This window comes from Pan troglodytes, chromosome 5 (genome assembly GCF_028858775.2).
Source record: "Pan troglodytes isolate AG18354 chromosome 5, NHGRI_mPanTro3-v2.0_pri, whole genome shotgun sequence".
Classification (NCBI taxonomy): domain Eukaryota; kingdom Metazoa; phylum Chordata; class Mammalia; order Primates; family Hominidae; genus Pan; species Pan troglodytes.
This window is the reverse complement of record NC_072403.2, coordinates 98,206,740-98,218,603: the sequence shown is the minus strand read 5'-3', so window position 1 is coordinate 98,218,603 and position 11,864 is coordinate 98,206,740. Positions and strand designations below refer to the sequence as shown.

Sequence of the window (11,864 nt, the reverse complement as noted above, 5' to 3'; positions counted from 1 at the left end):
ACTGATGGGAGTAAGTGTACATCTATTAGAAGAGAGAAATCACCCCACCCCAATTAGTTGATATAGCACATTTGGCTAATGGGTAAAAGAAATGTCTTGTTCACAGATCAGAGAAAAATTGAATTTCTATATCAATCTACCAAGAAACCACTAATTAAATGTTGAGTAGATTTCAGACATGTCCTATAGGCCCTACTGTGGCTGTGATGTTTTGGTTTTTACTTTAGAATGTTTATTGATTCATTTCAATTTAACAGATATTTACTATCACTTTATGCAGGCATGAAGCTAGGCACTGGGATGCAAAGAGTAATTAAATATGGGACAAGGTGTGCTGAAGAAGACTACTGGTCCTGTGAGATTGGCTGTATGTGAGAATCCACATGAGAGGCTAAGAATATTGTACACAAAGATCCTTGATGTTCTTGAGCAAATCCCTAAAAATGCAGCATATAAAAAGTGTACAGAACAGATTACAAATGAGAAGCTAGCTATGCTTAAAGTAGAACCAGATGTTAAAAAATTAGAAGACCAACTTCAAGGTGGCCAAATAGAAGAGGTGATTCATCAGGCTGAAAATGAACTAAATGTGGTGAGAAAAACGATGCAGTGGAAACCATGGGGGGCATTAGTGGAAGAGCCTCCTGCCAATCAGTGAAAACAGCCAATATAATTATTAAATGACTTTGGTGGGTTGAGGGAAACAGATGTAATTAAATATTCTGTTACATTAAGAGTGTGTTCATATTATTGACATTTTATAATCAAGAAAACTGATACAGAAAATACTTAGGAGACTTGTTAAATGAGTGATTATGGTAATATCATCTTGTGAGTTAATTTTTGATTTGTAAATTTTTCACACAAATTATTTCAAAGACAATATTTCTTTGAATAAAGAGGTTGTGGGAAGATTTGAAAATTAGAAAAATTCCTACCAATCTTCAATGCAGAGACTATAATCAAAAAGTCATTTCTTTAGTAGTATATTCAATACATCATTTAATATTCTTATTATCCTAAAGAAGAAAATGCCCTTAATTATTGTCTAAACAAATTTATAGATCACTGTTTGAAGCAAACAGAATGATTATTATTTTCAAATGTGAAAAGCACAAGTGGCTGGTACAAAAATTTGAAATTATGGTTAACCTCCTTGGCTGTGATCTTATGTATATAAAGCAAATTTAAATATATAATAATATAATAAAGCAAAAACATGAGCCATACTCACAAGGAGCTCAAAATTGTGAGGGGAAGGTAAAAATCATGTTCTATGATTTTTATGTTATGTTATAACATTATGTTATTATTATGTTATAATGTGATGACATTGGATAGAAAAACTCTTATTATTTTAAATCACGGGAGCACAGCAGAGTGATTAATTGTTCTTGACTTGGATGAGAGGAGGGATGGGGAAGACTTGAAGGAGGAGAGAACTTTTGAACTGGGTGTGGAATTATTAGAATAATAGAAGAATAGAAGAAAGAATAAGTGTCTTTCCCTCAGGCTTACATTAAGGCAAAAGACATGGACATGTACAAAATGTTCGGGGAAACATTGGGTAAATAACTTGCCTTATATAAAAATCTTAATTTTTCATGTGAAGAGTGATGACAGAAACATGGGAAAGACACCTGGATTCAGCCTGGGAGTGATCGGACACACCATTCTTAGGACTGTGGACCTTAAACCCTCATTATGAGAAATGATTGAAAAATTTAAACAAAGTGTGATGACCAATATTAAATATTAGGAAGATTATTTTATCATGATTTCTTCACAGAGCTTCACTGTGTTTTGGTGCCTAGATTTGCTGCCTCAAAATCCAGTACCACACTGATACCCAACCTGAACTTTTGATGGTGACTTCATTTCTCATTTTGGTACCTAAAGGAGCTCTTATTTATTCTTGGTGTTTTGAAGTTTCATGATATATGCCTTAGAGTTTTTTATTATCTATTTTAGACTCAGTAATTTCGTCATTGAAAATGCCTTACATCACTTGTTTGATAATTTCCATAATTTTACCTGTTCCATCTTTCCAAAATTCCAGTTAGTCAGTACTTGAATACCTGTTCGTCTTTCTTTTAGTTCTATTTTCTTTTTTTTTTATTATTATACTTTAAGTTTTAGGGTACATGTGCACAATGTGCAGATTAGTTACATATGTATACATGGGCCATGCTGGTGCGCTGCACCCACTAACTCGTCATCTAGCATTAGGTAGATCTCCCAATGCTATCCCTCCCCCCTCCCCCCACCCCACCACAGTCCCCAGAGTGTGATATTCCCCTTCCTGTGTCCATGTGATCTCATTGTTCAATTCCCACCTATGAGTGAGAATATGCGATGTTTGGTTTTTTGTTCTTGCGATAGTTTACTGAGAATGATGATTTCCAATTTCATCCATGTCCCTACAAAGGACATGAACTCATCATTTTTTATGGCTGCATAGTATTCCATGGTGTATATGTGCCACATTTTCTTAATCCAGTTTATCATTGTTGGACATTTGGGTTGGTTCCAAGTCTTTGCTATTGTGAATAGTGCCGCAATAAACATACGTGTGCATGTGTCTTTATAGCAGCATGATTTATAGTCATTTGGGTATATACCCAGTAATGGGATGGCTGGGTCAAATGGTATTTCTAGTTCTAGATCCCTGAGGAATCGCCACACTGACTTCCACAATGGATGAACTAGTTTACAGTCCCACCAACAGTGTAAAAGTGTTCCTATTTCTCCACATCCTCTCCAGCAATCCTAAGCCAAAAGAACAAAGCTGGAGGCACCACACTACCTGACTTCAAACTATACTACAAGGCTACAGTAACCAAAACAGCATGGTACTGGTACCAAAACAGAGATATAGATCAATGGAACAGAACAGAGCCCTCAGAAATAATGCCGCATACCTACAACTATCTGATCTTTGACAAACCTGAGAAAAACAAGCAATGGGGAAAGGATTCCCTATTTAATAAATGGTGCTGGGAAAACTGGCTAGCCATATGTAGGAAGCTGAAACTGGATCCCTTCCTTACACCTTATACAAAAATCAATTCAAGATGGATTAAAGATTTAAATGTTAGACCTAAAACCATAAAAACCCTAGAAGAAAACCTAGGCATGACCATTCAGGACATAGGCATGGGCAAGGACTTCATGTCTAAAACACCAAAAGCAATGGCAACAAAAGACAAAATTGACAAATGGGATCTAATTAAACTAAAGAGCTTCTGCACAGCAAAAGAAACTACCATCAGAGTGAACAGGCAACCTACAAAATGGAGAAAATTTTCGCAACCTACTCATCTGACAAAGGGCTAATATCCAGAATCTACAATGAACTCAAACAAATTTACAAGAAAAAAACAAACAACCCCATCAAAAAGTGGGCGAAGGACATGAACAGACACTTCTCAAAAGAAGACATTTATGCAGCCAAAAAACACATGAAAAAATGCTCATCATCACTGGCCATCAGAGAAATGCAAATCAAAACCACAATGAGATACCATCTCACACCAGTTAGAATGGCAATCATTAAAAAGTGAGTTCTATTTTCTAAGCAATTTCTTTGACATTATCTTCTAATCCTTTTTTAAAAAGTGTTTGTTTGTTATTTGGAGGAAAAGCTTTTTCTTGAGAATAATTTTGATTATCTTTTTCTGTATAAACCAGGTCCTGTTTCACAGAAGTAATATCTTTTTTTCATAAAGTTTACTCTGCTCTCAAATTTATCTGCTTTTTATTATATGCTGTATTAAGTTATTAGGTAAGCTAGTTAGCTAGTTAGTTGCCTTTGTGCTTTTCATATGAGAAGCTTTCTCAAAATGTGAGATAATTCTTGTCTGTCTGGTCTTATTTCCAACTAAGACATAGAAAGCTGATTGAAAGGAGCAGAGCTTTGGAACATCTATAAAAGGCAACAAACCAGGCTGTTTTGGTTTTTTGTTTGTTTTGGTTTGGTTTTGAGACAGAGTCTTGCTCTGTCACCCAGGCCTGAGTACAGTGGTGTGATTATAGCTCATTGCAGCCTCAAACTCCTAGGCTCAAGCAATCCTCCTACTTCAGCCTTCCACCCCCCAACAGGCCCTGGTGTGTGTTGTTTCCCTCCCTGCATCCATGTGTTCTCATTGTTCAACTCCCACTTATAAGTGAGAAAATGCGGTGTTTGGTTTTCTTTTCCTGTGTTTGCAGAGAATGATGGCTTCCAGCTTAATCCGTGTCCCTGAAAAGGATGTGATCTCATTCTTTTTTATGACTGCCTCTTTTTAAATGAGGTTTTATTTGAACACAGCCATGCTCATTCATTTATGTAATGCCTAAGGCTACTTTCATGCTACAACAGCAAAATTGCATAGCCGACCATGTTGTCCACAAAGCTGAAAGTATTTATTCTCTGGCCCTTTACAGAAAGTTTGCTGACCCTTGCTCTCATTTAAAGCCTATTATAATTTAATTAGAGAAGACTTTATAAAATACACTCAGACTTTTCATACTTTACATTTCCAGTTGAAGTTTCCAAAAAGTACACACTGACATGACAAAAGGAGAGAAAAGAGTCCTAGACAGAACCATCACAATCCAAGACAAACCATCACAATCCTAGACAAACTTCTCCCAAGATAAGTAGTGTCTATTTTTCAATCTACTGAAGTATATAATATACGCCAAGTACTATGCTAGTCACCGGGAGTACAAAGATGAATACCTGACCTTACCCTCAATGAGCCTAGAATCCAGCAAGGAATGAAGGAAAACATGTAAACAGACATTTATATAATGTCGTGTAGCATATACTCTAAAGGGGTTGTAAAGATCACTTAGAAAGCTCAGATGAATAATTATAAACTTTAACAAAATATGTTAAACTAAACATATGCATTTATTCACTGCTACCTCCCAAAATGCCACTAAAATTAGAGTAAAAGAACTATATGTCTATACACAAATATACATATACTCCTAGATACACATATACACTAATACTGCGAAGTATGCATACACGGAGACATGTATATATATGTAAGGCAAGCCACAGATATGGACAAAATATTCATAATGTGCATGTTTTACAAAGGACTTGTACCCAGAATATATACAACCTAATAATAATAAGACAGCAACTGAATAAAAATGGGCACAAGATTTGAATAGATACTTCACAAATGAAAGTATATGAAGGACAAATAAGTACAGAAAAGGTGCTCAATATAATTAGTTATCAGTAAAATGCCAATTAAAACCACAGTAAGATACTACTACATACTCACTAGAATGGCTTATAGTAAAAACACTGACTTTACCAAGTGTTAGGATCTGAAGCAACTGAAACTCTCATATATTATTGATACTATGTGTGATGGTTAATTTTATGTGTCAATTTGAATGGGCCACAGGGTGCCAGATATTTTGTCAAATATTATATGGGTGTGTCTGTGAAAGTGTTTTTGAATGAGATTAACATTTGGATTGTAGACCAAGTAAAGCAGATTGCCCTCCGTAATGTGGGTTGGCTCCATAAAATCAATTGAGGGCTTGAATAAATACAACAAAAAGGCTGACCTTCCCAAGAGTGACAATGAGCTCCTACTGCCTGACAGTTTTGAGCAGGAACATCAGCCTGCCTGTCTTTGGATCCCAACATCAGCTCTTTTTGGGTCTCAAGCTTGCTGGCTTTCATACAGGAAATGTTCATACTAGAACCATCAGCTCTCCTGGGTCTCCATCTTCATATATATAAAATATATATAGCTATATATACTATATAAAAATATATAGTATATATAAATATATAATATATAAATATATATAGCAAAATATGTATATATGTATATATATAGCTATATATATATACAGCTATATATGTATATATACACACACACACACACAAACAGACATCCTATTACTTCTGTTTCTCTGGAGAACCCAGAGTAATACATACTTTGGAAACAAGAGTAGTCCTAGAGAAATAGAATTTTAAGGATGAGTTATCAAAACTGACGCTAGTGTTTCTGTGATTGGACCTATAATCTGATTAAAGACACTAATGACTCTAAATTTAGTAGAAAAGAGAGCATTAATAGCCCGTGGTGTGATCTGGCAATAGAGACATGCAAAATATCTTCATTTGTTATTCCTAATCAATCACTTATAAGAAGCAAAGAGCTGGGAGACTATGTATATAATATTTTTAACATATTTGGCAAACTAACACAGGTAATGAGTCTAATTATAGATCTAGAAGCAAAGATGGGTGGTGGATCTAGAAGCAAAGGCAGGTAATGTTACTACATAAAAATGGGAAAAGAAAAGCTCAGGCAAACTCAGAAATTCACACTGCCAGTTCATGCACCACATAAATGACCTGAAAGCTTCTATGTGAGCTCTGAAGAAGAACCATCTCTCCTATGGCCTCAGGACCAAAATTGCTGAAAAATCAAACTCAAAACGGCCTTCTACAACTGGCTGAATTACAATGTAAGTTGAACACCGAGCCTCATAAAATGTCTACTTTTAAAGTAAGGGCATTGATTAGGAAGAAATGAGATCATGATAATACGAGTAAGTGTAAGAAACCCCTAATAAAGCTGTGGATATTGACCCCCTAAATTCTGATGAATCTTTGCCAGTGGAAGAGGCCTCCCCATCCCCAAGAGGAGATGGCTCTGTACCCGTAGTGGGAGCAACCACCCCACCTTCAATGACAGTGGCCTCTCTATCCTGGTCTGGGAGGATTAACCCTGCATTTCCAGAGGAACTTGTAATGGCCTCCCCTGAGGCAGTTGCCATGCAAGATAGAGCTGAATCTCCTCAGAACCAAACGCCACCATCCATCTTTGCTTCTAGATCTGTAATTAGACTCAAGTTCCAGCAAGAACCTAAAGGTAGGTGAGGTAGAAAATGCAACTCATGACAAGATGTGCTATACTTCAAAAGAATGACTTAAGTTTTCTAATTTATACAGATATAGGTTAGGTAACATATGTGGGAGTGGATATTAAAGATGTGGGATAATGGTAGAGAAACATAAAGTTGGATCAGGATGAATTTATTGAAATGGGCTCACAAAGCAGAGATTCTGTATTTAGTGCTCTAGCTCAGGGAATTAGAAAGGGTTCTAACAGTTTATTTGTTTGGTTGGCTGAAGCATGAATCAAAAGGTGGCCCACAGTGAGTGAGTTGAAAATGCCAGACCTGCCTTTGTTTAACGTAAAGGAAAGCATTCAAAGGTGTAGAAAGATTGGAATGTCAGCCTTGATTTGTCATTTAAGATCTAATCATCCACCCTGGATGGGTCCAGAAGACATATCTTTCATCACTATTGTGAAAAATAAATTTGTGAGAGAAGGTCCAGTATCCTAGAAGAGCTCTATGATCACATTTTCTGTAGGCCAGACCTTACAAGTGAGAACTGTGGTCATTAGATTGGGAAATTTAAATGTAATAAGAGAGTAGTTGGATCTCAGAATGTCTGGGGCCATGTGTTGGTACTCAATCACCAAAGGCAAAGTAGGTATGGTTACCATAATGGACAGCAATCAGAATAGTTGACATGGTGTCTCTAGGAGTGAAATAGATTGTATGCCTACTAAATTTTTACTTGATCTATATAAGCTGAAAAGTTCTAGGGCAAATGAACAAAGTCTAACCTGAATCATGAAAACTGAGAGTCATGAATCTTCAATCAATTTCTAGACTTGAACCAGTTTACAGACTCAAAACCCTTTGAATGAGGAAGAGGATAGGCTCCCTTGAGGAAGGATCCTTCTGTACTACCACAATTTATACTGTTAGTTTTGATCCCAGCCTTCCTTAAAGCACCGGAGGGTCTTTTACCAGGGTAACTGACCATTGAGGAATGGGAAACAGATATTTTAAAAAATAACTACTGAATACTGGCTTTGAATTGACACTATCCCCAAGACAAAAAAAAAAAAAAAAAGTCATTGTGGTATACCAATCAGAGTAGGAATTTATGAGATCAGGTGATCAATGGAGTTTTAGCTCAGGTCCATCTCACAGTGGCCCAGTGGGTCCTTGAACGAATCCTGTGGTTATTTCTCTGCAGAAAGCTGGCAAAGGGATTGTAACCAACTCAGCATTCCACTGAGGCTATATGATCAAACAGCAAACTGTTTATCATGAATGCAGGATGTGGGCAAACTCACGACTGTACCTGCCACCAGAAGGTTTGCTGAGGGCAATCAATCCCTGGCGCCATGCTCCTTGAGGTTATCTACTGGGGCATTGAGAGCCTACTGTTGTAAGAATGCAGTCTTGCAAGCCTGCTGTAAATCAGACTGCCCATCAACAACCGCCGCCGCCGCCCCCTCCCGCCCCCGCCCTCACTATCTCTTTTACCTAATAAATATGGAGGTCTATGAAAGCTCAGGGACGGTGTTCACTAGAAGCAATGAGCCCCCTGACCCCTTCTTCTAAATATACTCTTTTGACTTTATTCCTGCGTTCGTCATCCTTTGTTCAGTTCAACAAAGATAGGGTCCGCAGGATTTCTCCAGTTCTGGAATGCATTAGAATAGATATACTCAGCAGCCGGCAGAATCCTCACATCTCTACCAGTCACTATTATTTATTATTCTCTCTGTGATTCAGGTAATACTGCCATTTTCCTACAGCTACAATTTTCTTTCTATCTGGAAATATTTAGGATTCTCATCTGTGGTTCATTAAATTTCATTTCTGTGAAAATGTGTGGACTTGCCCTTACCTATTCTGTTGGTCATTCTTTGGACGCCTTCAAGCTGAAGTACTCTTTTAATTTTGGCAAGTTTATTGTCATTATTTCCTCAAATAAACTCATGTAAATAAACTTCTGCTTGCTTTTCTCTTGTTAATCTGTCTTTTGTAACAGGAGGCCCTGTTCCAACTAAGAACCTACAGGGGTTATTGTTTTTCCCTACAACCATCTCCATGTTAAAAAAAAAAAAAAACTTACTATTCAGGTGGAAATGGAAGGCATATTGGTTCAAATCATTTTAATAAATAAGCATTAAGAACCTGAATAATGAGAATGATTCAGATTTTTGGAGAGAAAGGAAAGAATATTTATTCAGGAAAAAGTTTAAAATATCTTGAAAAGATCCTCTTATTAATATGATGGTTCAAATAGAGAAACTACTTCACAATCTTGTCATTTATTTTTCTTTCACATTAACTACCGATTAATAATTCCAAAATGTTATCACACAGAACTCAAAAATACATTTTCATTATGAAGTTGGTATAATTAGGGAATCCATTATATTATAAACAAGCATTTTTTCAACCTAGAGAAAATGGTACGTTTACCATTTTGGGGCTTTTATATGAGTAAGAAAATTCCTTGAATAACAAATACATGTTTAATTCTAAACTTTAATTAAACACATTGTTTCTCCTATCCCTGGTTGGTGGTGTTATCTTATTTTTACATTTTTGTTATAGAAACACCAAATATACAAAAGTAGGGAGAATAGTTCAATGAACCTCCAAGTCCTCATCACCCAGCTTCAATAATTATCAATCCATGGCCAATCTTGTTTCCTCTACATACCTCCACTTCCTCACCTGCATTATTTTGTAGCAAATTTCATACATTATATCACTTCACCTGTAAGTATTTTAGTTTGTATCTTCCAAAGACATATAACAACCATAATACCATCATATCTCCCAAATTAAAAATAATTTTTGACATTGTATTGTTGATGTTAAGAATTGTCTTAACTATGGTTTTTATTCCTTACTTTCTCTTTTACCAGTTATTTGAATGAAGAGTAAACAAGGTTTATACATGCTAATTAACATTTCTCTTAAATCTCTTTTAATCTATAGGTTCTCCCTACCATATTCTTTCTTATAATTTGATAATGTTTGTGAAAGCAATGGGTTATTTTTCCTCTAGAGCATCTCACAGTTTGGATTATTTTTCAGTTCCATTCTCATCATAACATTTGACATGTTCCTTTGTCCTTTGCATTTCCTATAAATTGGTAGTTAGATATAGATGAGGGATTGGATTCAGATTCAATTTGGGGGGCAAGACAATTTCTTATGTGGTAGTGAGTTCTTGCATCAGAAGGTACATATCTGATTGTCTCTTTCTATGATGTTTGCAGCTGTTGAAGAGTATTTCCTGTATTCATAAATTAATGGTTGCAAAATGGTGATATTCTGATTCTATTATTCCTCCTTTATTTACTGGCTGGACTATTTCTAGAAAGAAAAACTTCCCTCATCAACCATTTGATTACCCTAGGGTACAGTTTGAATAGAAAAGACAGGGGAAATACTTGATTCTCTCCCTTAAAGAGGGTTGCTTTTGCCAATGTTCTGTTTATCTTGGACTAAATAATCTACAAAAGAGAAAATAGCCAGAAAGGCATAATTCTAGGCCTTCTTTTTCTGATCTTTTCAGCTGGATTCAGGCACAAGCTACATAACCCAAGGCTTGTAGAGAATTTAAATGCTCTGAAACTGCCAGAGGCTCCCCCAAATTCTCATTTCCAGGATTCCTATTTTTATTTTTTAGTCTCATCCAACCTGTTATTTACATTCACCACTATGTTTTCAGTTTGTCTCTTCACAGGAACCATTCAAAGACAGAAACTATGCAAATTTGTTTGTCTTTTGCAACTGACTTCCTCTTTATTCCACACACCTGAAGGGCACTCTACCATGAGACAGCCCAGTGGAAAGAGTATGTGTTTCTCTTTCTGCCTTTAAGCCTCTTTCAGCTTAAAGCTTCAGCCTCAGTCCAGGGGGGGAATCCACAGTTTCTGTAATTGGTACTTGACAGGACAGTTCTTTTCTTCTACTGAGTAGTGTCTCAGAGCGCGATGAACCCACATACGGCAATCCTCACATTTGCTTTGTAAATCATGTTAAGCTGACTGCTTTGGTCTTTGGTGCTTAGAAGAAAATTAGAGTGGAACATTGGTCAGGAAAAAAAAATTCCTCTGAAACTAAAATACCACCAAATGTGACCAAAGCCAAATTCTATTCTTAATAGAAACAAATTTGTTTCTCAAAGTGGTAGTAACTTTTATTTTCCAATTTCTAGGAATCTAACCTGACTTTGTGGAAGTTGGACTCAGACTCTTGTGCATAGCAGGGAGGTTTAAAAGATAATTATTCAGAGTGAGGAATTCTGAAGGGTTCATAGATTAACCTTCTATTGGCCAGACAATGCAATTCGTGTTCCCAGAGATAGGCATGCAAGGCAGACACTAGAAATTAAAAGGAAAGTTCTGGAATTAAAGAAGCAAAGTATTTTTAAACTCTAAATATATGCCTTTGTTACTCATACATTTTAAAAATTTCTAGTTTATCTCCAATTGGATTGTTGAGATATAGTTCACATACCCTATAATTCTCCCAAGTACAAGTCAATGTTTTCAGTATATTCAAAGATATATGTTTGGGCCACAGTCAATCTTAAAACATTTTCATCACCTCAAAAAGAAACTTTACCCTTTACCTACCATCCTGTATTTCTCCGTTGCCCTCAGCCATAAGTAACAATTAATCTAATCTTTCTGTCTCTATTGATTTGCCTGTTCACGGAATTTCATATCATAGAATCATACAATGTGTTAACTCTTGTGTCTGGCTACTTTGACTTCATCTAGTGTTTTCAAAGTTCAGCCATGTTGTAGCATGTTTGGCACCTCATTTGTTTTAATAACAATATTATTTTATTGTATATATATATACCACATTTTGTCTATTCATTTGTTAGTTGATGAACATTTGAGTTGTTTTCACCTTTTGGCTATTGAAAAATGCTGCTATATACATTCTTATACAAGTCTTTCTGTGGACATGTGTTTTCATTTCTCTTGGATATA

At 36.0% G+C, this 11,864-nt stretch overlaps 1 pseudogene; it reads left to right on the top strand.

The window, feature by feature from the left end:
- Positions 1-319: 319 nt before the first annotated feature.
- On the top strand, positions 320-673 carry LOC743408 (NADH dehydrogenase [ubiquinone] 1 alpha subcomplex subunit 5-like; annotated as a pseudogene).
- The last annotated feature ends 11,191 nt before the right edge of the window (positions 674-11,864 follow it).